The 27,012-nt window shown below is 37.1% G+C and overlaps 1 pseudogene; it reads left to right on the top strand.

Annotated features, from left to right (window-relative positions):
* The first annotated feature begins 2,032 nt into the window (after window positions 1-2,032).
* LOC123463465 lies at window positions 2,033-2,966 on the top strand (annotated as a pseudogene).
* Window positions 2,967-27,012: the final 24,046 nt, after the last annotated feature.

Below are 27,012 nucleotides of genomic sequence, written 5' to 3'. Positions count from 1 at the left end.
AATCAAAACAGGTTATGTACATCCAACATATAATGTCACAGAGTAAACATTTTCATTGCTATAAGGCATAACAAGGATAGACTAGACCAATACAAAACCAATAACCATAAGGTAAACATCAAACATCTACAGTTCAAGTTTCACATATATAACCAGTGACAACAGTCTCTGAATTTCCTATTCTGTGCCTCCATTTGGACTGGAGTTTCTGGGAAAAACTTCTGTTATGAGCCAACTACACTCCATGGGAGCCCTTGTACAGTTCTGGCATATCCAAAACATTTTTGGATCTCCACTGAAAAACACAGTCCATATTATAATAGTCTCACTGGCCCCTCTACCATGGATGTTGAGCTCAGCTCCACATGTCACTACATATCTGCAATGGCACCTGTAACCATGTGCACTTTATGAACTGCTTCCATGCATTTTTCATGTTTCCAAAACTAATAAAATGTGTGCAGTGACATAACTGTTTTGGTAATTCCGGAAGGAAATAAATTGTTCTACTGAAAGACAGGTTTCTTCCTTCAAGTCATCTCCCTTTTAAAAGTTTGCATTTCTGTCATTCAGGATTTCCTGAGTGGGCGTCATCACTGGCATTTTTTATTTGTTTCAATATGAAGCAGTTTGCCCACTGCATGGTTGTAAGCTGACTGACAAGAGCAGCTTTCAGTAACCTAAGCAAGTCTCTGTGCCTGTAATTTTAAACTTCCTTGATTTTGTCCTGTGATAAATCATACATCTTTCAGTTCCATATCTTTTACCAAGCACATCACTCTATTACTTTTAATTTTTAATACTTCTCAATTTCTTAGGACTTGGGCAGAAGAATGCAACCAGCCTTTAAGCCAATAGCCCTGTCCCTAAAAAAAAAGTTCTCTGCTATCTTTCCTTCCCCTTTGTAAGTCCATAAGCCAACACAATTCTCTCTGCACTTAGCATTTTCAAACACGTACAAGAATAGCCCATAAAACTTGGCTTACTACTCTCTAAAATGTCTGCAAAGTACCAAATTCTTCAACATTCCTCTTCTAGAACATAATTTTTAAAAGACCAGAATCCACATGGTAAGATTTATCAGAACAATACCCCATTTCTCTGGCACCAAGCTCTGTAGTAAACAGTTCCACAATGATGGGAATTATAAATACATATGGTGTGTGACTGTATTGTCATTCAAAAGTTTTAAGAGTTATCACATCTATTTTCTATTACATGGCTCCATTACATTGTTAATATTTCAGATTAATATTAAAGTAACCACAATAGATTCCCCTGATACAAAGAAGTTCTATTGGTATTTGTTTTAAATTAAATTATACAGGATTACATAAATGATGATTAAAAATGAGATGAATAACTGATAAATAGCTTCTCAGTTATGTGATAGGATTTAATGCCAAGATTTCAGCAAAGACATTATTGTTCTAGATCCACATCAGGAACACTCACCCTATGTTTCCTATGACAAAATATGTGCATGCAGAAAAGATTTATACATTGATAAGCTAAACTGTACAGTGTGTTTTACTTTGAAAATTATCTATTTGGTTATCTGTATTTGTGTTAGAAATGATTATTTAATTGACTCATAATAAATGCATGTGTTTATGAGGCAGAGTGTGATAATTTAATTCTTCCATATAATGCATATTGACAATGGCTGAGTAGCATTTATTTTTACTTAAACATTTATCATTTCTTTGTGCTTACAAATTTGTTCTTCTCTTTTGTAGTTGTTTATAAATCTATGGTGACTTGTTTTGAATTATCCTACTGTGTAATTATATACTGGTATATAGTATCCAACACCTTCCATCAACAAAACTAAAGTTCTGTTTAAAAACAGGCAAATTATCTGAGTATATATTATTCAAAATAATATATACAAATGCTCACAAAGTCTGTAATGAACTACAAATTCTATTAATCACAGACAAGTGCAAAATGAAGCGATAGTCAGATATCATTTTAGTCATATTACAGTGGTTATAATCAAGAAAATAGGCAGCGGCTGCAGCGGGGGAAAATGGCGGCGGCCGTTCCGCAGCGAGCGTGGACCGTGGAGCAGCTGCGCAGCGAGCAGCTGTCCAAGAAGGACATAATCAAGTTTCTGCAGGATCACGGTCAGATTCGTTTCTTGCAGAGCATAAATTATTAGGAAACATTAAAAATGAAGCTAAAACAGCTAATAAGGACCATTTGGTTACAGCCTATAACCATCTTTTTGAAAGTAAGCGTTTCAAGGGTACTGAAAGTATAAGTAAAGTATCTGAGCAAGTGAAAAATGTGAAGCTTAGTGAAGATAAACCCAAAGACACGAAATCTGAGGAGAATCTGGATGAGGGTCCACCAAAATATACAAAATCTGTTCTTAAGAAAGGAGATAAAACAAACTTTCCCAAAAAGGGAGATGTTGTTCACTGCTGGTACACAGGAACACTACAGGATGGAACTGTTTTTGATACGAATATTCAAACAAGCTCAAAGAAGAAGAAAAATGCCAAGCCTTTAAGTTTTAAGGTTGGAGTAGGCAAGGTTATCAGAGGCTGGAATGAAGCACTCTTGACTATGAGTAAAGGAGAAAAGGCTCGACTAGAGATTGAACCAGAATGGGCTTATGGAAAAAATTCCACCAAATGCAAAACTCACTTTTGAAGTGGAATTAGTAGATATTGATTGAAATAGCAGTGCTTCAGAGGTCCAGACATTATCAACAATGATAAGACTTGGCATTGAAACTTATATAACCAATTAGAGCTTATTACTATTATAAGGGAAGTGTCAACTGGAAAATTCATTGTTGTTTACTTGATCCCAGTTTTTGAGAAATGTAATCCCTTATAAGTCATATAGTCCCGTGTATTTTGCTATAGCTGTGTAAAATATTAAAGAGAACTGTTTTTCCTTGTACCTTACAATGTAAACTCAAAGGCTCAATAAAAAGGTATGAACCGGCAAAAAAAAAAAAAAAAGAAAAGAAAAATATACTAAGATCAAAAAAGAAATTCTTATACCTTGGTAGGGGAAAAAATAGTAAATTAGTGGAATTATAGTAACAAGACTGAGGTTCAATAAAATATTAATGGGGTTGCTTTATGATGCAATAATCATATCCTGATTACATAACTACAACTATGTGATCCACTAATCGTACCATAAGTTCATAACTACTATAGTGAAATTCAATAAACACAGCTGAGTACATAACAGCTACTATATGACCCATAATTACACACTGATTACATAACTACTACTACGAAATCCAGAAAACACAACTGAGTATATAACTATTACTACATAACCCAATCACCATAAATTTAGTAAATAACTACTATTATGTGGCTAAGTAATCACACCTCATTTCATAGGTACTACTGTGGAATCCTGTAATCACACCTAATTACATAAATGCTACTATGGGATTGAGTAATCATACCCTGATGTAAGTATTACTGTGAGAGCTATTAATCATACCTCATTACATATCTACTACCAAGAAATCCAGGAATCGTATCTGTTTACATAAATGCTAGAATGGTATTGAGCAATCACACTCTTAGAATATGACTACAACTATGTGGACCAGTAATCATACTCTACTATAAAGTCCAATGATCACATGTTCGTACATTCATACTCCTCTGTAATGCATTAAGCATACCTGAGTGTATAACTACTACTATTGAATCCAGAAATAATACCTTGAGTACATAACTATCACTATTCCTATTTAGTTGCCTTGGGCTAGGTGTTTCAATTCTCTTTTACTCTAAGTTCCTCATGCATAAGAAGTGATAAGGTTGATATTCATGGTGGTGCTGCCTTTATAGGAGTAACTGTGTTAATATTAGTCAGCAAAGTGCTTACAAAAATACCTACCATTGTACACTTAAGAAGAAATATTTTCTAGATAGCCAGATTTGTCTTTTGTAAAAATTATGACAAAAAAGTAAGAATATACTGACTGCATTGTCTAGTCATACTTCTAATTATCTGTGAAAAGTAATGCATATGTTCACAATGACAGACAGGAAATCAGAAAGAAACACATAAACAATATCTTTTATGGAATTTTGTGTATATAATACAATTTTCTAGAAATAAGAAATAAAGTATAGGTACATATATAAATGGATGAATGTACAAACACTAATTATTATGTTAAGAAGAACTTAGGGTATAAGAGTACATACCATATGGTGATATTTATATGAAATTAAAAGAAACATACCAACATTATATCAGTTACTTTTTCATAACTAGGACAAAATACCCAACCAGAAGCAACTCAAAGAAAAAACTATTTAGGCTTACAATTAAGAACAGAGAGTCTGCCATGGGAGGGAAAGCATGGCAGTAGCAAGAAACTGGAGCACATGTTCATATCAGAAGGGAGGAAGAGCAAGAGCTAAAGGGTGAGGAGAGAGAGTGGAGAAGAAGGAAGAAGAGGAGGCCAGGAGGGAGAGTCGGGGGACAGAATAAACAAGAAGGGCTGAACTATATTAAAAAAAAAAAAAGTGAGCTCCAGAGACACTATTCTTTCATCAAGGCTCCACAAATTAAATGCTTCAAACCCCACCAACGATGGACTAATTATGATATAATACATGCGCCTATGGGGACATGTTATTCAAACTACTACACCATCTAATCTCAAGCAATTAAAAAAAAAATTTCTCAAGGGGCAAGATGTGAACACTCCCTATTATGAAAGACAGGGGGGCTGGAGAGGGAGTTGAGCTGCTAAGACACTTGCCTGCAAAACCTAAAGATCCAGGTTAGATTGCCAAGTATCCACAAAAGGCAAATGCCCTACGTGGTGCATCTGGCATTTATTTGCAGTGGACAGAGGCCCTGACACTCCCATTCTCTATCAATCACTTCTTTCTTCTCTCTCTCTCTCTTTCTCTGAAATAAATAAATTAAAAATAAATTTTAAAAGAATGGCTTGGGGGATTGGTGGTGTGATTGTTTGAATCAGATACCCCCATAAATTAATGTGTTCTTAATGTTTATCCTCAAATGATGGTAATTTGGGAGGTGAAGCCTTTCTTGAGGAGGTGTGTTTAGGTATGCTATAGTCAGCTTCCCCTTTCCAGAGTTACACTTACTCTCCTGCTGTTCTTTTCCAAATGCTGTGGTGGAGGTGTTGTCCAGTCGATCATGCCATGCTTCCCCTTAATATCAGTAAGATTCTCTTTATACTGTACGACAAGATAAAAACTTTTCTCTGATCAGCTCTTTTTGATTGGATTCTTTGTCCCAGCAAGGAAAAGCAAACTATAACAAGTAGGGAAGATGGGAGAAAAAGTTCACAGAGGTACAAGAGGAAGGAAGATAGGAGGAGACATTTATAATATGGAACTTTCACAGATGTTAGGTATATTCATTAATTTGATTCATTAATGGTTTAAAAGTGATTTCAATGAAATTATGTACCTATATTTATATACATAATATATATTAGCAAATTGTAAATGTTATATGATTACAGCTTACTATATAATTTACCTTAAGCTTTTAAAGGTAAATTGAAAAAATATTTAATTATATTTTATAAGAAATCACTCAAATAACTGTGAATATATAACAATGCATAAATAGTTGTACATTATAAATCGTGTGATGAAATAGAGCAGATTACTCAAATAAATGAGCCATTAGATTTCTATATAAAGTAGTTTGTGAGGAGCAAAAGGGTTACATCTTTATCTCAGTTTCTCCAAAAGAAGTTGCAGTTGAGTTTCTAGATAGAAGCTCAGAATATTAAGGATAAGAATATTAAGGATATTTTTAATGTAGCAAGTGAATTCAAACTGATAATTTTACATATGATCATTCCCAGGAAGATTATGTAGATGCAAAAGGTATTAGATATTGACTCTTATCAGCCATAAGCTATGCATAGAATCAGTACTTTAGAAAGATATTTAAAGGGTCTACTGAGAACTCAGTATAATTTTATGTTAACAATGTGCTATTTGCATTTACTTGTCCTTTAGAGAAATGAATTTCTACTGTGACTTACACTTTCTTAATTCTTATTAAAACCAGCTCTTACTCCTATAATAAAAGTAACAAGAATGTTAGATATTTGTAAGGGTACTTTTTGGTTTTGTTTATGCAGAATGCAAATGATATTGGCTGGGTAAGTGTGTGTGCATGTATTCGTGTGAGTGTTCATTTTCACTGTCTATGATTGTAATATATTTTCAGAAAAGTTACAATGAGAGAAGCAGGCATATAAAGTCCCTTGGAGTTTAATTTTGGCATGGGAACAGGATTATTAAGCATTAAGTCAATATCTGCAAAGTGTTTAATAAACATACAGTGATATTAAAAATTCCATGCAAGTGTCTATTAAAGAAAAGAGGTAAATAAGATGTTATTAAAGCATCATTGGTTAATAAAATATATGTTTCAATGAAATACATAATTTGTATCTTATTTTGTTGTCTTTTTCAAGGTAGAATCTCACTCTAACCCAGGCTGACCTGGAATTCACTCTGTGGTCGTAGGCTGGTCTCAAACTTACAGATGCTCCTACCTCTACCTCCCCAGTTCTGAGACTAGTGAGGTGTGTTACCAGACCTAGCCACAGTCTGATTCTTCTAACTGCTGTGATTATCCATACTTTTCCTTTGTGTGTGTGCGTATGATTAGATTCTTACAATTCAATTCAAGGTCGTGAACTGAACATGGTAGAACAGAAAAAAAAAAATCTCTTCACCATTGACATCTTCATCCTTTCACATGGTCCATTTCTGACAGGAAATTTTAAACTTTATCATTACTATCAGTAGATTGCAGTTCAAACTCAATTCAACTGGCATTTACTTTTAGATATTTCTAGGAAAGACTCTTCAAGAATTTTTTATATTCATTATTTTTATTCTCTATACTCAAGGTAACATATGTGAATTTCCTGAGTACATTGTTGACTGTTTATTTCTTGATCTTAGGTGGATACTGTCCCTTCCATCCTGATAGACAAGGTAAAGGAAATAAATAATGATTGAATAAATCTTCCATGAAATTTTCAACATAATTTTTATCATAATCACAATGATCTTTGGCCTATGCTTGGGCAATAAGAGAGGAGAGAAGTGCAGAGATCCTACGGTCAATCTGATGGTAGGTCCTGCATTTATTATTAAATAATGCTTTAATACAAAGGGTATTGACTCTTTATGGCATTCAAGTGTGACATTCATACAATATTTAATATTAATGCCAGCCAAGAATGCCTTTCCTAGAAAACAAATTCAGTGAACTTTTATAAATTATTTTCAAGCAGAAATTTCTGATAGGATTACTTGTCAAGGAAAAGAAATACTTTCCATTTACTGTCAAAACAGAAAAGAAGTCCAGGTATGTTAGTGCACACCTTTAGTTCCAGCACTCAGAAGGCAGAAGTAGGTGGATCACTGTGAGTTGGAAGCCACCCTGAGAGTACAGAAAGAATTTCAGGTCAGCCTGGGTTAGTGCAAGATCCTACCTTGAAAAACCAAAAAAGACAAATAATGAAAACATGTTATTTATATAGAGCATATTAAAAGCAACCTATTTTTTATTAGGGACAATTAAAATCTTTGACTCACTGAATAGGTATAGAACAAATTTACAGAATATTCATATACTAAAGTTTCTATTAAATTATTTAAAAATATATTCGTTTCAATTTTATAAACAGGTAGCCTTAAACAAATATTCAAAAGTGAAAATTAATTCTTTCTTGGCATAAGAAATTGGATACTGTTATATCTACATTTTGTTTCTCTTAGCTCATTATCATTCATGGGTAAGAGCAACAAACTTCTATTATTTTTTAGAGTTCTTTCATTAAAATAATTTACCTCAAGATGTCCTAGGAATTAAAAAAAATACTTTTCTTGGCTCTTCAACTAAAATAATTATCAAGTTATCTCTGGGTTTTCTTTGTACAGTAGATCTTGTATTTGTAGCCCGCTCTTTAGTTGAGTGCTATCTGCAGGGCATGCCATTTGTTTTCTCCCATTTCTTACCCATCAAGCATAATTATTGCAGTAGGCATGAACATAGAGCTTTCTCGCTTAACTAATTAATGAAAGTTTTATTATTGTGTTTATTTTAAACATTTGCACTGTTTCTGATTTAACATGATACATACAATATTTTGGAGCTACTTCATAATCTTTACAAAGGAATGAGAATATGACTTTACTAAACATTAAACTTTCTGTACATTTTGCCATGAGCTTATTTAATTAATTATAATCTTTATTTATTTTATCATATATTTTATCATGGTATTTTATAAATGCTTCATTTATTAGTGTTCTTTGAGTAGAAAATAAGATCATATTTACATACCTAAGATGAGGCCTAAAAGACCTGCATTAGCTTTTCCCAAAGTTTTGGCTAACTAAAGAAGTAAACAATCTCTAAATTCCTTGAATTATGTTACACAAATTCTAAGTTTGTATATCTTGAAGACATTCAAAATATCTGAGAGATCTCATATCATGCTTAGCATAACTTTACTCTTTACTTATACTATGTATATTATATATAAAATCATATAATATCATATATTTAAATATATAAATGTGTTTATATGTATATAAATATATATTTATTTAACAGCCTCTCTTCCTTCTCCTACACTGACTTCTAGTAATCACATTCAATGTTCTGCTTACATGTACAATTAGGCCTTTATGTTCAGATTAGTGTTGATCTAAATTTTTTTGAGGGAAACCCACTAGACTACCTCTTCTTCTTCTTCCTCTTCTTCCTCCTCCTCTTCCTCTTCTTCTTCTTCTTCTTCTTCTTCTTCTTCTTCTTTTCTTCTTCTTCTTCTTCTTCTTTTTCAAAAATAGAGAGCAAGAGAAATAAGACAGAGAAAAAGATTGGGCATGCCAGTGCCTCCAGCCACTGTAATCGAACTCCAGATACATGCACCAATGTAGGTGCATGTGTGACTCTGTGCATGCATCACCTTGTGTATCTACCTTATGTAGGACCTGGGAAGTTGAAAATGGATTTGTTAGGCTTTGCAGGCAAGTGCCTTAACTGCTAAGCCATGTCTCTATCCCTGGACCTAAATTTTCTGAAATAAATGGTGTCCAGGATGAATATGTACAAAACATATTAAAATCAAAATTTCCTAAATAACACAGAATGACAACTTTGATATAACATTTACATTGTACTAGACATGATTTAAAATGTATAGAAATAGATGTGGAAATTATCTGAAAGTACCCTACAATTTTATATGTCAATTAAGCTTTCTTGGATTTGGATATCCATATGATAAGCTTCAAAAACTCCCCTTTAAATACTGACATATAAGACTATTTGATTTTTGAAGCTTCTCATATTATTCTTTGAATATTTGACTTATTTTTATTTTAAATTTATTTTTTATTAGTTATGGAATATGTAGTATGGAATTAACACATGTTGGTAGCAACCTTTTCCTCGTCCCTGCCCCTTTTCCAAAGGAACCCTCCTCATTGGGGTGGTGGGTTATCTCCATGGGGATTGTGGGTTGTGCATTGTGGGAGCAGCAATCAGTTATTGAGGAGAGGTAATGCATCTGGGCATAATTTCCCAATTTGTGGCTCTAATAATCTTTTTTCAACCTCTTCCACAAAAATTCCTGAACCATTTTGGATGTGCATTAAGTCTACTTCAATGATGGCCTCTGAGGATCCTTTGGATCTCTGTTTTGGTAGGTGGTGTGTGCCCTCAGTGTCTGTCTCCTTCAACCTGGTACTGATTATCAGATTCATAGAGAAACTAGCACTCTTGTTCATCTTCCCAGTTCCTCTGAGGTTTCAGCTGAGGCCAGGCTGAAGTGTGATTGGGTAGTTTCTCTCCTCAGACCCTGCTCCCATCTGAAAAAGAGAAGTGGATTCTGCAAAGGAAACTAAAGTCAGTACAGGTTAAATAGGATAAGTGTTATTAATTCAGAGAGAATTTAATGGGTGTAGTCCCTCTTCTAGCCCAAGATTAGTGGGAGTTTGAGATTGGAGAACAAAATCACTGTCTGAACATGACTGTGACTTTGTTCTCAGTTACAGATATGGGTTCCTTTCCAGTTAGCAGATCTCTTGGCCATTCAAAGCAATTGTTTACACACCAAAGTGTGTTACACTATTGCACTTATGACAACATCACATCAGGTTGTTTGCTTCTGAGTAACTTAGGCTCTGGTTGTTCAGACGAATGTTCACCACTTTCCACTGGTAGCTCATGTAGTGCCTTCCAGTGCTAGATGGACTGTCTGGGGTCTGGTTCACCTCTGGGTTCCAACCAGGTCTCTCTATGTTCCATGCCAACTGCATATGGTGTCTTCAGCAATAGGGTCTTACCATTAACCTCAGGTGGTTAAACAAGTGCTTTGATAGAAGTGTGTCTTGTTTTGGGGTACCTTGTAGGTCTCTCAGATCAACAACTCATTATAGGCCAGAATTATAGGCCAGAGCCAAAAGAAATGCAAAAGAGGGCTGGAGAGATGGCTTAGTGGTTAAGCGCTTGCCTGTGAAGCCTAAGGACCCTGGTTCGAGGCTCAATTCCCCAAGACCCACGTTAGCCAGATGCACAAGGGGAAGCATGCATCTGGAGTTCATTTGCAGAGGCTGGAAGTCCTGGCTCTCTCTCCCTCTTTCTCTGTCTCCTCCTCTCTGTCACTCTCAAATAAATAAAAAATAAATAAACAAAAAATTTTTTAAAAATGCAAAAGAGAAAATAAAAATTTAAGGTTAGGCTTCATTCCATCATCCTATCCTCTGCAGCGTCCATCTTTTCAGGTGTTCCCCTTAAGCTCCTGTTAAGGGTTCAACCTTTTAGTCTCTCTTCAAGGATAAAGGTTTCTATGGTACCAGTTCATTTTGGGTTCAGTTTTGTGTCCCCCTGACTCTTCCCCTCCTCCCAAGTCCTACCCTCCTTGTTTACCAGGCCTTGAGTTGCCTATTAGGTAAGTTAGCAACTTGGGTTGATCCAGGTTAGGAATTGCAGATGAATGAGATCATGTGACAATTGTCTTTCTGTGATTATGTGAGTTCACTGAGTGTGACCTGTTCCAAGTTCAAACATTTTTCTGTGAATTTAATTGTGTCACTTTTTCATATTGCTGAATAGAATTCCATTATGTAGATATACCACATCTTGGTTATCCATAGGTCCAATGATGGGCACCTGGGTTGATTCCAGTTCTTAGCTATTATGAAGTGAGCAGCTATAAATCTTATTGAGCAAAATCTTTGTATTGATGTATGGAGCATGTAGGATAAATGCCCAGTAAGTGAATAGCTGAGTCTGTTGGTAACTGTATATTCATCCTTTTCATGATTCTTCACATTGATTTCCATAGTACCATAGTACCAGTTTACAACCCATCCCCCCCCCATCAGTGAATGAGGGTTCCTATTTCTCCACATCCTTGCCAACATTTGTTGCCATTTGATTTTTTTTTAAATTTTTTTTGTTCATTTTTATTTATTTATTTGAGAGTGACAGACAGAGAGAGAAAGACAGATGGAGGGAGAGAGAGGGAATGGGCGCGCCAGGGCTTCTAGACATTGCAAACGAACTCCAGATGCCTGTGCCCCCTTGTGCATCTGGCTAACGTGGGACCTGGGGAACCGAGCCTGGAACTGGGGTCCTTAGGCTTCACAGGCAAGCGCTTAACCGTTAAGCCATCTCTCCAGCCCTGCCATTTGATTTTTTAATGATTGCTCTCCTTATTGGAGTAAGGTGGAATCTCATAGCTGTTTTAATTTACATTTCCCCGATAGTTAGTGAATTTGAACATTTTCTTGATTGTGTATTGTTCATTTGTATTTCTTCCTCTGAGAACTACAAATTCCATTCTCTGCATCATTTTGTGAGTGGGTTGTTTGATTCTTTATTGTTTAGATTTTTTGGTCCTTTGTGATTCTAGAAATTAGGTTTTTGTCAGTAGTATAGCCCGCAAAGTTTTCTCCTATTCTGTGGGTAATCTATTAGGTCTACTTATGGTATGTTTGTCTGGCAAAAGCTTTCCAGCTTCATGACATCCCACTGTTTGGGTTATTTAAGTTCCTGGGATACTGGGGTTTTGTTCAGGAAGTCTTTCTCTACTCCTATATCATGGTATCATGGAGAGTTCCTCCTATTTTTTTTTTTTTTTTTGTTTGTTTGTTTCAGTAGGAGAAGAGTTTCAGGTGTTATATTGAGGTCTATAATCCAACTGGACTTGATTTTTGTGTGTGGTGAGAGGAGTGGTTCTAGTTTTATTTTTCTACATATGGTTATCCAATTTGTCCAGCACCATTGGTTGAAAATGTTGTTTGTTTTGTTTTGTTTTGTTTTCCCCAGTCTCCATTATTAGCATTTTTATAAAAGACCAAGTAGCTGTAGTTACTTGACCTAAGGTTTGGTCTTCAATTCCATTCCTTTGGTATATATTTCTGGGGTTTTCTGTTATTGTTGTTGTTTGTTTGGTTGTTTGTTTTGGTTTTTCAAGGTAGGGTCTCACTGTAGCCCAGGCTGACCTGGAATTCACTATGGAATCTTAGGGTGGCCTCGAACTCATGGTGATCCTCCTACCTTTGCTTCCCAAGTGCTGGGATTAAAGGCATGTGCCACCATGCCCAGCTTATATTTCTGTTTTGTTTTTACAAATATTTTTGTTTATTTATTTATTTGAGAGTGATAGACAGTGAGAGAAAGAGGGAGAGGGAGAGAGAGAGAGAGAGAGAGACAGAGAGAGAGAGAATGGGCATGCCAGGGCCTCCAGCCACTGCAAATGAACTCCAGATGTGTGCACCCGCTTGTACATTTGGCTAACATGGGTCCTGGGGAATCGAGCCTTGAATCAAGGTCCTTAGGCTTCACAGGCAAGTGCTTAACTGATAAGCCATCTCTCCAGCCTATATATTTCTGTTGTTATGGCACTATAATGATTTTCTTACTATGACTTTATAATATAGCTTTAGATTGGGTATGGTGCTGCCTCTAGGGTTGTTTCTTTTGCTGAGGATATGCTTGGATATCTGAAGCCTGCTGCCATCCCATATGAATTTTGAAATCATTTTTTTCTATCTCTGTCAAAAATGATGCTGGGATTTTTATTGGGATTGCATTAAATCTGTATATTCCTTTTGGTAGGACTGTTATTTTCACAATGTTAATTCAGCCTATCCAGGAGCATGGGAGGTCTTTCTAACTTCTCAAGTCCTCCTCAGTTTTTTTGTTGACAGCTTTTATGTTTTCATCATATATGTTCTTAACATCCTTGGTTAGTGTTATTCCAAGTTATATATATATATATATATATATTTTGTTGCTATTGAAAAATGGGACAGCATCACTAATGTCTTTCTCTGTATCTTTGTCCTTTGCATATTGATATTTGTGTGTTGATTTGGTATCATGCCATTTACTGATGGAATTAATGACCTTTAGAAGTTTTGAAATAGAGTCTTTTGGTTAACTTATGTATAGCATTATACTATCTGCAAATAGGGCTAACTTTTCTTCTTCTTTTCCAATTCTTTCTCCTATCTTATTGCATGGACTAAGACTTGTAGCACTATGTTGAAGAGTAGTGATGAGATTGGGCACCTCTGTCTTGTTCCTGATCTCAATGGAAATTCTTTGAGCCATTCCCCATTAAGTATTACTTGGGATTTAGGTGCTTTTTATATAGCCTTTATTATGTTGAGATATAAACTGTCCATGCCTATTCTCACCAGCTTTTTGATCATGAAGTGATGTCGTATTGTGTTTTGAACAACTTTTATGCATCTATTGAAATGATCATGTGATTTTTATTGTTAAGTTTATGGGGATTATTATGTTGACTGATTTTTATATGTATACCACCCTGTGTTCCTGCCATGAAGCCTACTTGATGAAGGTAGATAATGCTTTTGATTTGTTGTTGAATTTCTTTTGCAAGGATCTTGTTCAGGATCTTTGCATCTAAGTTTATCAGGGATATAGGCCTACAGTTTTTGTTCCTTGTTGTATCTCTATCTGGTTTTTATACTAGGGTAATGTTAGCTTCATAAAAGGAGTTGGGGTGCATTCCCTGTTTTCTGATTATGTGGAACAGTTTTATAAAAATTGATTTCGGGGATTGGAGAGATGGCTTAGCTGTTAGGCTTTTGCCACCAAAGCCAAAGGATCTCGATTCTGTTCTCCAGGACCCATGTAAGCCAGATGCATAAGAGACTCATGCATCTGGAGTTAGTTTGCAGTGGCTGGAGGCCCTGGCATGTCCATTCTCTCTCTCTCTCTCTTTCTCTCTCTCTCTCTCCAACCCACTTCTTTCTCAAATAAATAAATGAATAATAAAATATTTTTAAAAAATTGATTTCAGATCTTCCATGAAGATCTAATAGAATTCAGCTGACTAGACATCTGGACCTGAACTCCTTCCGGAGGAGGTTTTTGATTAAATTTTTCAATTTTGATGGGTATGACAGGTTTGTTTTGGAGATTAATATGCTTCTAGTTTTGCTAGGTGCTATGTGTCCAGGAATTCATCCACCTCTAGATTGCCCAATTCTGTGAAGCAGAGATTTTGAAAGTAAGTCCTGATAATTCTTACAATTTCACTTATATCCATTGTGGCCTCTCCTTTTTCATTTATAATTTTGTTAATTTGAAATACCTCTTTTTTTGCTTGATCAAATTGCTCAGGGGTTTATCAATTTTGTTTATTTTTTCAGAGAACCAGTTCTTTGTCTCATCAATTTTCTTAATTGTTTTCTTAGTTTCCATTTCATTAATTTCTCCTCTGATCTTGATTATTTCTTTCCATCTGGATCTCTTTGGATTGGATGTTTCTTGATTAAGGTTTATCAGGGTCTTCTTACCAGTGAGAAGGCACAGAGTGGGGAAAAACAGGGAAGCAAGTCTCCAGGAGCTGAAGGAGTTCCTGGAGCATCTCTTGTTAATTTCTAACTTTACAGCATTATGATCTGATACCATGCAAAAAGTATGTCAATTTTCCTGAATATGTGGAGGTAGATCATATATTAGGCCATAAAGCCTATTTTGGAGAAGGTTCCATGGACTGCTGAGAAGAATGTGTGTTTTGCAGATTTCAGGTAGAATGCTCTGTAGGTGTTTGTTAGGTCTAATTGATCCATGGTGTTGTTGAGCTCTCTTACTTCCCTGTTGAATATCTCTTTGGATGATCTGTCTATTGATAGTGCAGTATTAAAGTCCCCAACTGTGATCATGTTGGTGTTTATTTCTGTTTTGTTTTATAAATTGCAGTGCACCTATGTTTGGTGCATATAGATTAATTATTGTGATATCCACTTGTTGGATCATTTCCTTGATGAGTAAAAAGTGGCCTTCTTTTTCCTTTTTGGTACTTTTGGGTTGAAGTCTATTTTATCCAATATTAACATAGCAACCCCTCCTTGATTCTTATTTATGTTTGCTTGGAATATCATTTTTCATTCTTTCACACTGTTTAGTTGTCTTTAGTTGTGAGGTAGGTTTCTTGAAGACAGAAGATTGAAAGGTTCATTTTCTGATCCACCCTGTTAAAATTGTGTCTATTGATGGGTGAACTAAGGCCCTTAATGTTTATGGTTATAACTGTGAGGTTTGATTCAATCCTTGCCATGTTGGTGTGCTTTATGGGGTTTTGCATTTTCTTGGATTTTGTACATTTTTGAACCTGCTCTAGTTGTGGTTATTGTGGTCTGCATATTTTAAACTCTTGAGATTGGTTGTTTGACTTTTCTGTGTGATTCAGAGCCTATTGAGTTTTTCAGAGCCTATGGTATTGCTGAAAATTATGACTCTTCTTTTTTAGATTGATTGCTATTGTTTCTAAATATACCATATTTTCTATATTCATACATTGCTGGACAATTAGGATCTGCCCAACCCTTGGCCACATGAATAATGCTGAAGTAAACATAAAAATACATTTGGGGTCTAGAGATATGGCTTACTATTCAAGCTGCTTGCCTACAAAGCCAAAGTACCCAGGTTCAATTCCTCAGTACTCATTTAAAGCCATATGCACAAGGTGGAACATGTATATGGAGTTCATTTGCAGGGTCTACAGGTCCTGGTGCACCCATTATTTCTCTTCATCTGCTTCTCTATCTCTCTTAAACAAACAAATAATAAATAAATAAAATATTTAAAAACATAAGAAATACATTTGAACTACTGATTTTAGTCCTCTAAATATATGAACATATCAGGCTAATGTGTAAAACCATTTACACCTATACTGTGAAGGTGTAGTGTAAGGTTGTGATAACTTTAGGAGTTTGAGAATAATTTCAGGTACATGGGGACGTGTCTCTGAGGATGGGTTATACCTTATCTTAGCCCCTTTGGGTTATTGCTAAGTTTCCTGTTCATCATGAGCTAAATTGGTCTGCTTTACCTTATCCTATCTGCCATGGAGGACTGAAACTATAAGAAAAACAAATCTTTCTACTTTTTAAGTTGTTTATGATAGGCATTCTGTGAGTGATACAAAAATTCAAGTATACAGAAGATTGATGCATGCAAAAAGGAGGCATTGCTGTGACAACCTGGCAGTGTAGTTCAAAAGTCATAGGAACTGATCTATGGAATGATTTTTAAAAAGTTTGGAGACACAAGTTATAGAAGCCCTAAACTGTTGAAAGCAATGTTGAATTGTGATCTCGCTATGAGTTCAGGGAAAGAACGCCACCAACTAGAATGAGGACAGAAAAGTCCGTGTTGATGAAGATTAAAATGGGAATAAAATTATATTGAGGGGATTTGGAACTTCAGGCCAAGATGGCGAACGCCTAGCTGCACTGTAGATACCTGGGAAAGAAAGGCAAGAAGTTAAGGTTTATCAGGGTCTTCTTGCCAGTGGGAGGGCACAGAGTGGGGAAAAACAGGGAAGCACGGATCCCCCCTTGGGTGGGTAGTCTACCCCCACACATACAACTGCCCCGCCCAGTGCCCCGCACCCCATGCAGATGTGCTCCAATCACACACCCGCAAGCCCATCGCACGCCCACTAGCCCATCGCATGCCTGCCAGCCCACTGCGCTCATGTGGGGACCTCTGGCATTGTGCTCTGATTGAGCGTGCTGGCCCGCCATGCTGTGCTTGGATCACATGCCATTGGGGGCCGCCTCTGCCATGATTAGGCAGCTGCCAGACCACCGCTGATGTGCTCCAATCGCTTGCCCGCTGGCCAGCCTCTGCAGTGTCCCAATCCCATGCCCACATCAGCTGCCTCTGCACTACAATTGCTTGTGCAGTGGGCCCAGTCCCATAGCAAGGGCCACACAAGCTCAAACTGAGTCACTAGTGCCAGCTCAGGTGCCATCCCCTACCTGTCCGTCACCACCCATCCCCCACTCCCCTGAGGTGGGAGAGCACAGACTGTTTGCAGGTGCCAGCGTTCCCAGCCACAGTTTGGGCAGCTTCAGGGCTTGCTAACTCAGTCCCCTTTCAAACTCAAAGTCAGGCAGCTTTGGTGCATTACTGGGTGAGAATTCAGGCAACTTTGGTGCCCCTGTCAGGCAGTAGATAGGCAGCTTTGGCAAGAGACAGCCAAAACCCAGGCTGTTTGCAACTACTGCAGACTGCCTTGGATTATCATTGAGCTAGAGCCCAGGCTGCTCCACCCTCCTCCCTGCCCATACACTGACATGGGTAGAACACAGCGCAAAAGAAATAACATGAAAAATAAAATTCAAGAAAATCCAGACAGATCACCCAGTACAACAAGGATTACATCTAACCAAAACATAGAAAAGTGTTTAGGATCAGAATATCAAGTGGAAGCTAAGAGCAATGCAACCCTGATCAACCTACTACTAGAACTTGCAGAAAAGCTACAAAGGACAGATAATCATGTGGATGCTACCATCACTAAGCTAGAGCAATATGATAAGACACTGGAAGGAATTCAAAGAGAGCTAAGAGAGTTGAGGGAGAGTGAAAAAAAAGAGGACCTTAAAAATCAGCTGGCCACACTAAATGAAAACAAAAAGAAATGCAAGGATGATTTCCAAGAATCATCGAGAAAATCAGAAAATGAGGTGAAAAGAGAGCTGGACAGAGGGATGGAAGTGATACATAGGAAAGTAGTAGAAAATGCAAACTTAATTGAACAAGTCCAAAACTTGCTAGACGCTCTCAAGAATAGAGTCAGTGAAGTGGAAGATAGAAACTCTGATCTGGAAGACAGGATGGAAGAAACAGGTCGAGAGTCCAAAAATTTCAGTAAGTTCAAAGGTTCCTGTGAACACCACATGAGGGAATTGTGGGACACACTTAAACATCCTAATATCAAAATCATTGGAATACCAGAAGGAGAAGAATTTAGACCAAAGGCATGGAGAACTTATTTAACACAATAATTGAAGAAAACTTCCCCCGTCTCTTGAAAGAAAGGCCCATCAAGATACAAGAACCAAACAAAACTCCTAACCGACTAAACCAAAGGAAAAACTCCCCAAGATATATTATCATTAAGACTCTAAACATTGATACCAAAGAGAAGCAGCGAGGGAAAAACAGCACACCACTTTCAAAGGAAACTCCATCAGAATTACTTCAGACTTCTCAATGGAAATATTGAAAGCTAGACAGGCCTGGAATGAAATTCTCCAAACTCTAAGAAACTATGTCTTCCAACCCAAACTACTCTGCCCAGCAAAAGTCTCCCTTATAATAGGTGGTGAAAGGAAAATTTTCCATGACAAAACTCAGCTTTACAATTATATGAACACAAAACCAAACCTACAGAAAGTATTCCAGGAAATTCTCCACAGAGAAGAAACAAATAACTAAACACAAATGCCTACAAGAAGCAGATCACAACAACAAAACCCAGAGTAGACAGAAAAAATTTCAAATTCCATGGAAACACAAACACACCTCTACCACCACAACATGGCAGGGATCAAATCAAATTTCACAGTCATCACCCTAAATATTAATGGCCTTAATTCACCCATCAAGAGACACAAGCTAATAGGGTGGATCAAAAAATGAGACGCCTCAATCTGCTGCCTAAAAGAAACCCACATTACCACTAAAGACAGAAACCTCCTCAGGGTGAAAGGGTGGAAAACAATATTCCAAGCAAATGGGAATAAGAAACAAGCAGGTGTACCTATATTAATATCAGATAAAATTGACTTCAAACCAAAAACAATCAAAAAAGACAAAGAAGGCTACTTCCTACTTATCAAGGGAACAATCCATCAAGAGGATATTACAATCATAAATCTGTATGCACAAAACTCAGGGGCACCATAGTTCATAAAACAAAGCCTACTTGACAATAACACAGAAATAACCACAAGCACCATCATAGCTGGGGACTTTAACACACCATTATCAGTAATAGACAGATCATCTAAACAGAAGCTCAACAGGGAAGTAAGAGAGCTCAACAAAACCATAGAGCACTTAGAACTAACGGACATCTACTGAACTTTCTATCCCAAATCCACAGACTACACATTCTTCTTGGCAGCCCATTGAACATTCTCTAAAATAGACCATCTACTGGGTCACAAAGACTGCCTCCACATATCTAGGAAAGTTGACATAATTCACTGCATGATATCAGATCATAATGCTATATTCCTAGAAATCAACAACAAAAAAACCAACAAGAACCCCAACAGCAACTGGAAACTGAATAGCACACTCTTAAACAATAAATGGCTAGGGGATGAAATAAAAAATAAAATTGCAAAATTCCTGGAATTGAATGACAATGAGAACACGTCATACCAAAGTGTATGGGACACAATGAAGGCTGTCCTCAGGGGAAAATTCATAGCACTCGATGCCTTCATAAAAAAGACAGAAAGATCCCAAATCAATGGCCCAACCATCCACCTAGTCATTGGAAAAACAAGAAAAATCCAACCCAAAGAGCTCCAGAAGGAAAGAAATAATTAAAATCAGAGCAGAAATTAATGAAATGGAAACCAAGGAAACAAATAAGGCAATTGACAAAACAAAGAGCTGGTTCTTTGAAAAAATAAACAAGATTGACAAACCTCAGGCCAATTTGATCAAGCAAAAAAAGGAGAGATTCCAAATTAACAAAATTCAAAATGAATAAGGAGAGATCACAAGAGACATAAGTGAAATTGGCAAAATCATCAGGACTTATTTTAAAAACCTCTACTCCACAAAATTGGAAAATATGGAAGAGATGGATAAATTCCTAGATGCATATCATCAACAAAGATAAACTCAGCAGATTGATCACCTCAATGAACCCATCACACTGATGGAGATTGAAAAAGTAATAAAAAACCTCCCCAAAAAGAAGAGTACATGACCAGATGGATTCCCAGACGAATTTTATCAAACCTTCATAGAAGAACTCAAACCAATCTTTCTAAAACTTTGCCACACAATTGAAGAACAAGGAAAGCTACCCAACTCCTTCTATGAAGCTAGTATCACCCTAATCCCAAAACCAGGTAGAGATGCCACAAGAAAAGAAAACTACCGGCCTATTTCCCTAATGAACATAGATGCAAAGATCTTGAACAAAATACTTGCAACCCGAATCCAACAACACATCAAAAGCATTATCCACCTTGACCAAGTGGGATTTATCCCAGGAACACAAGGGTGGATCAACATATGAAAATCTGTCAATGTAATACACCACATAAACAAGCTTAAACATAAAAACCACATGATCATTTCAATAGATGCAGAAAAGGCCTTTGACAAGATACAACATCACTTCATGATCAAAACATTGGAGAGAATCGGCATGGCAGGTTCACATCTTAACATAATAAAGGCAATATACAAATCTCCAAAGACCCAAATGATACTTAATGGAGAGAGACTGGAGGAATTCCCATTGAGATCAGGAACAAGACAGGGATGTCCTCTCTCACCTCTGCTTTTCAATATAGTTCTGGAAGTCCTATGTCAAGCAATAAGATAGGAGAAGGAAATAAAAGGAATACAATTTGGAAAGGAAGTAGTTAAGTTAGCTCTATATGCTGATGACATGATTATATATGTAAGAGACCCGAGAGACTCCATACCAAAACTCCTGAAGGTGATTAACTCCTATAGCAAAGTAGCAGGATACAGAATCAATGCATAAAAAACAGTAGCATTTCTGTATGCAAATGAAAAAGATAGAGAAAAAGAAATAAAGGACATAGTCCCATTTTCAATAGCAACAATAACAACAACAACAAATACCTTTGAATAACATTAACCAAGGAAGTAAAAGTTCTATACAACGAAAATATAAAAACTCTCAAAAAAGAAATTGAGGAGGACTTGAGAAGATGGAAAGATCTCCCATGCTCCTGGATAGGCAGAATTAAAATTGGAAAGATGACAATCCTACAAAAGGCAATATATAGATTTAACGCAATTCCAATTAAAATCCCTACAGTGTTCTTCACAGAGATAGAAAAAATGATCTCAAATTTCATATGGAAAGGCAGAAGGCGTTGCATATCCAAACATATACTCAGCAAAAGAGATACCTCTGGTGGCATCACCATACCTGATCTAAACCTGTACTACAAAGCCATAGTAATAAAAACAGCATGGTACTAGCATAAAAACAGGAGTATAGACCAATGGAATATAGTTTGGGTTAAGTAACTATAGCCACTTGATATTCGACAAAGGCCCGAACAATATAGGCTGGAAACAAGATAGCATCTTCAATAAATGGTGCTGGACAAACTGGATAACCACATGCAGGAAACTAAAACGTGATCCACACATTTCACCATGCACTACACTCAAATCTAAATGGATCAGAGACCTCAACATAAGACCAGAAACTCGAATACTACTGGAACAAAATTTAGGAAGTACTTTCCATCATATAGAAATGGAAAAAGACTTCCTGAACAAAACCCCAGTGGCTCAAGTTCTTAAACAGTCACTCAACCAATGATATCATATGAAGCTGAAGAGTTTCTTTACAGATAAGCATATAATAAGCAAAGCCAATAGAATACCCACAGAATGGGAGAAAATATTTGCAGGGTATGCAACTGATAGAGGCCAAATCTCTAGAATCTACAAAGAACTCAAAAGTCTAAACAATAAGAAGACAAATACCCCACTCACAAAATGGGGTGCCGAGTTGAACAGGCAATTCACAGAGGAAGATATACAAATGGCAAACACACAATTAAGAAAATATTCATCATCCATAATCATCAGAGAAATGCGAATTAAAACAACTATGAGATTCCACCTTACCCAAATAAGGATAACAAACATCAAAAAATCAAATGAAAATAAATGCTGGCGAGGATGTGGAGAAGCAGGGACACCCATTCACTGTTGGTGGGAATGCAGGATGGTACAACCACTTTGGAAAGCAATATGGAGACTCATGAAAGAGCTGACTATAGAAATACCAACAGACCCAGTTATATCCGTATTGGGCATCTACCCTAAAACCTTCAAACCAAAGGCCAGAGATATTTGCTCAACCATGTTTGTAGTGGCTCAATTCATAATAGCTAAAAGCCGGAATCACTCCAGATGTCCATCATTAGAAGAATGGATAACAAAGATGTGGTATATCTACACAATGGAATTCTATACAGCAGTAAGAAAAAATGACACAAAGAAATTTGTGCAAAAATGGTTGAACCTGGAACAGATCATTCTCAGTGAACAAACCCAATCACAGAAAAAAAGTCAACACATAGTCTCACTCATCTACAACACCTAACCTGAATCTACCCATGATACCTTACATACACAGCAAGCACCTCATGGACTAGACAGTAGGATGGATGGGGAAGGAGGGGAGGGCATCGAAGGGTGGAAAACAGTAATCTGGACCCAAAGGGCAATGGTACCATAAAATTCTACTTCCTAAAAGACAGACCAAATGGCTGAACCTTCACTAGACCCTTACAGGAAACACCTGAACCACAAGACACTGGAGAGGGTAGGATCAAGACTGACCTAAATCTCCTACATCTTCCCTCCCTCCCTCTCCACCTCTCCCTTCTCTCTCTCTCCTCTCTAACTCTTGTATATTACTTATGTTTTTCCTCAATTTCTTAGTGGGCACTGACCTGTAACCCCCACTTCCAGCTTGGGCCTACCATCCACAATGAGCTTTTGATCAGAGAAACCTACAAGGTTTCCCAAAACAATGACAGACTTCTGTCAGAGTACTTGGTGACCCATCAAAAGCCTGTGGTAAGACCCTATTGCTGAAGACTCATACACAGCTGACACATAAAATTGAATGGCATGGCTGAAAGCCAGGAGACAGTCAGTCCCCAGACAGTCAGCGTGTCTAGTGCCAGAAGGTGCTACATGGGCGACTAGGGGAAATGACCAATATCTGTCCAAGCAACTCATTGTCTAACCTCATTAGCAACAACCTGATGTGATGCCCACACAAGTGTAATAGTGGCACACAGCCATGGTGGGGAACCAACTGCTCTTGATTTGGCTAACTGATCCCCTCCGTGGTACGAGACCCATAGCTGGAGATGGGAAACAAGTCAGAACCATACCCAAACATAAGGCCACCCTCCAATATCAAGCTACCATCAATCATGGGGTACAAGAGGGCCTACACCTATCAAACTCTCTGTCAAAAATGTGTTATCTCAATTTTCCGGGTGCTAACTTACTCTCCATTGGAGACTATGCTTCTCTTTTTCAGATAGATGCAGATCCTAAGGAGAGAGCTTCCCCAACACACCTCAAAAGGGGCCCGACTGAAACTCAGGACAATTGGCGAAACAAGCATGTGTGATGTTTTCCTGTGAACCGGATACCAGCACAAAGGGGAAGGAGAGCAACACAGAGAAAAATCAACTCCTACCAAGTCACAGAGCCGGAGCCTCAGAGGCCCCCAACGCCTCAGCACTGAAGCAGAGCAAAAATGAACCCAACATGGCTCAGGGAAATTTTGCGGAAGAGGGGGCGGAAAGAATGTCAGAGTCACATGTTGGGTCATGATTTGCAGAGACATTTATCTTACCAATAACTGTGGGCTAACTCCACAATGCATGACCCATTTACATCAACAAGGAGGGTCCAATGGGAGAGGGTAGATCATAGATGAGCCTAAACAATGGTACCAAACTGCCTGTATTTGCTAAAAAGAAAACTAATAAATTAAATTTTAAAAAATTATATTGAGAATTTAGACTACAGATTTGTTGTAGTTCTGGGACAAAGCACCCAAAAAATGCATCTGATGGAAGGAAAGTTTCTTGTTTTTTGTTTTTTTCTTTTTTGGCTTAAAGCCTTGAGAGGACGCTTCAAAGCAAACCTTTAGCACAGCCTGGGCATCATCTCTGCCACAGCAGGTGGAAAGCAAGAGCAAAGCACTCTGATTGTGGGGAGCTGGCTATAACACCCCCATTCTCACTATCAGCAGTGTATCTCTTCTAGCAAGACTCCCGTTCCCAAATTGCCATCATCTGGGAACCAAGTACCCAGAACATATGAGTTTTTGGCAAATTGGTTTTCAATTATACCACCAGAAGATTATTGATATAGCATTCTGCTAAATAAAATTTTGGGACACATTTACCATTCTTTGAAGAATTGGATGAAACAGAGTTTAAAGTGACTAATTATCCTATGGAAGGCATTTCAAGGCAGTCCTTTGATTCAGTCTGTGGCATAGTTATTGCTGGTTTATTTTAGCTAATGTTACAATAAAAAAATGCAAGGAAAATGTTTGAACAATTTTCAGGATGCTCAGAAAAGAATTGTGTATGAAGTCAGGGCTTAGAAAAGTATGATTAATAAAGAGATTTTGGGTTGACCAAAAGATCATAGCTGATGCCAATATCAAGGTGCTTTTTCTGTATGTATTTCTCAAAGGATTTTTTGTTTCAGGTCCTATCTTTAAGAACTTAACCCATTGTGAGTGAACTTGGTGTGTTTTAGATCTCAGAAAGGAATTATCATGTTTCAAAAATCAAGCATGAGGATGGGGTAGAAGTAAGAATGTTAGGAAGAGGGCTAGAGAGATTTCTCAGTGGTTAAGTGATTGCCTACAATGCCTAAGGAAACAGGTTCTATTCCCCACTATCCACATAAAGCTCAAGATGGCACATGTGTCTGGAGTTCATTTACAGTGCCTACGTGCCCTGGCAACAACATATTTACACACATACTGTCTCTCTCAAATAAAGAATGAATTAAAAATATTTTTAAAAAGAATGCTTGGAATACCTTTGATACCAGGGACCCATGTGCTAAACCAAAGAAACATATATATATGTTTCAAAAAAAATAGCTTAGAAAAAATAGAATGTGAAAACACAAAGACCTGAATTTGATTTAATATTATCAATGGCTGATAGAGTTAGCAGAGTTCATTAGATTTGACAGAGGAAAAGACAGGTTGCCACTATTTTTGTGGATTGTGTCTTTTTTCATTTATTTTAAGATACCACCTACATTATACAGTGATAAAAACAATAGGGGAGTTGACAAAACAACAAATCCTCTTTGGAGTAGAAGGAGAATGTAAGAGGCAGATGGAGTGACTGTAGGTAATCAGAGTAAAAATTGCTGCCTGATGGAATCCAAACTGCAAAAACCTCATTTTCTAAAATTCTCATGTCTTTTTACATTGGTATAGATTTGGGCTTTTGTTGCATGATATTCAGTCAGTGACAGACTGACCGTCTTCCCTCCAACTAAGTTATGTCAGGCCTTTGTAGAAAAGTAATTCTGTGGCTATTTTGCCAAAGATGAACTCATGAATCAGTGATGTGGGCATAGGTGTTTTCCAAGACAGCATTCTGAAAAATCCATAAATTCTTCAAGCAAAGCTGTTTCTCTTTCACCATCAGATTTCAATTTGCCAAATCATACAATTCTCTTCGGAAATTCAAGGTGGTACAGAAAAGTTCCCCAAGGGGCATGAAAAGGTTAAAATTATGAAGGCAGAGGTAGCAGGGAAACTGGGTCCTTTATTATTTTACAAGTTCAAGAAGAATGATGCAAGGCATACCACTTTCACTAACAACTTAAAGCATTGCAGTTTAATTTACACCCAAGTCATATTACACTGTCAGCTAGATATGGAGTTCTAGGAACAATGAAAAATATGTTTTCAGTTAATATTAAATTTCAACAAAGGGTCTTAAACAGGGAAAAATACTGAAAGAATAAGAAAACAAACATGAACTCTAATATTTCTGAAACCAGAGTAGCCTGTGGACACAAGTCTCTTCCAGTGCCACTGGCATCTGCCTTGTACTATCATTATTGTATAAAGCTATAGAGGCTTCACTCTCAGCCTTGTAAAAGGCTCAGAACAGTTGCTCAGTACAGAGTAGATTAGGAAGAAGGAAGGGCAAGTTTTTCAGTAGAAGGAGGAATGTATCATATTCGCTGATTGTTGAAAAGCTAACTCAGTAAGCAGATTAAAATAAATATTTGTTTGAGTTTTGTGCTCTATCATATTTCCTTTATATGCACATAAGTTCAATTCTGAAGAAAAAAAGTGGGCTAGACAAATGGCTTAGCAGTTATGGCACTTGCCTGCAAAGCCTAATGACCCAGATTCAATTCTTCATTCCCCATGTAAGCCAGATGCATGAGGTGGCACATGCGTCTGGAGTTCATTTAAAATGGCTAGAGGCCAGGTGTTCTTATTCCCTCTCTCCCTCCCTCTCTCTCTCTCCCTCATAAATAAAATATTTTAAAGTGTTTAATACTAAGTTTTAGATACAAACTTATGAAAACTAAATCTCTCCCTGTGGTGTCTTACCTGAAGTTCTACTTCAAAATTCATGGAAAAACAACACTTTTGAAGAATTTAAACCAATTACATTTTATTCACTTATTTTTATATTAATTTCATCAGTAAAATATAGAACTATACGCTAAGTTGGTTACAAAAATATGATTAGCTCTTATGAGGCTCTTCAAGAAGAACATTACAACAAATGCTGACAAGGCTGTGAGAAAAAGGGAAACCTTATTCACTGCTGGTGGTAACATAAACTGGTCAGCCACTATGGGAATCAATGT

This window comes from Jaculus jaculus, chromosome 9 (genome assembly GCF_020740685.1).
Source record: "Jaculus jaculus isolate mJacJac1 chromosome 9, mJacJac1.mat.Y.cur, whole genome shotgun sequence".
NCBI classification, from domain to species: domain Eukaryota; kingdom Metazoa; phylum Chordata; class Mammalia; order Rodentia; family Dipodidae; genus Jaculus; species Jaculus jaculus.
The sequence above is the reverse complement of the archived record's forward strand: the minus strand, read 5'-3'. Positions and strand labels throughout refer to the sequence as shown.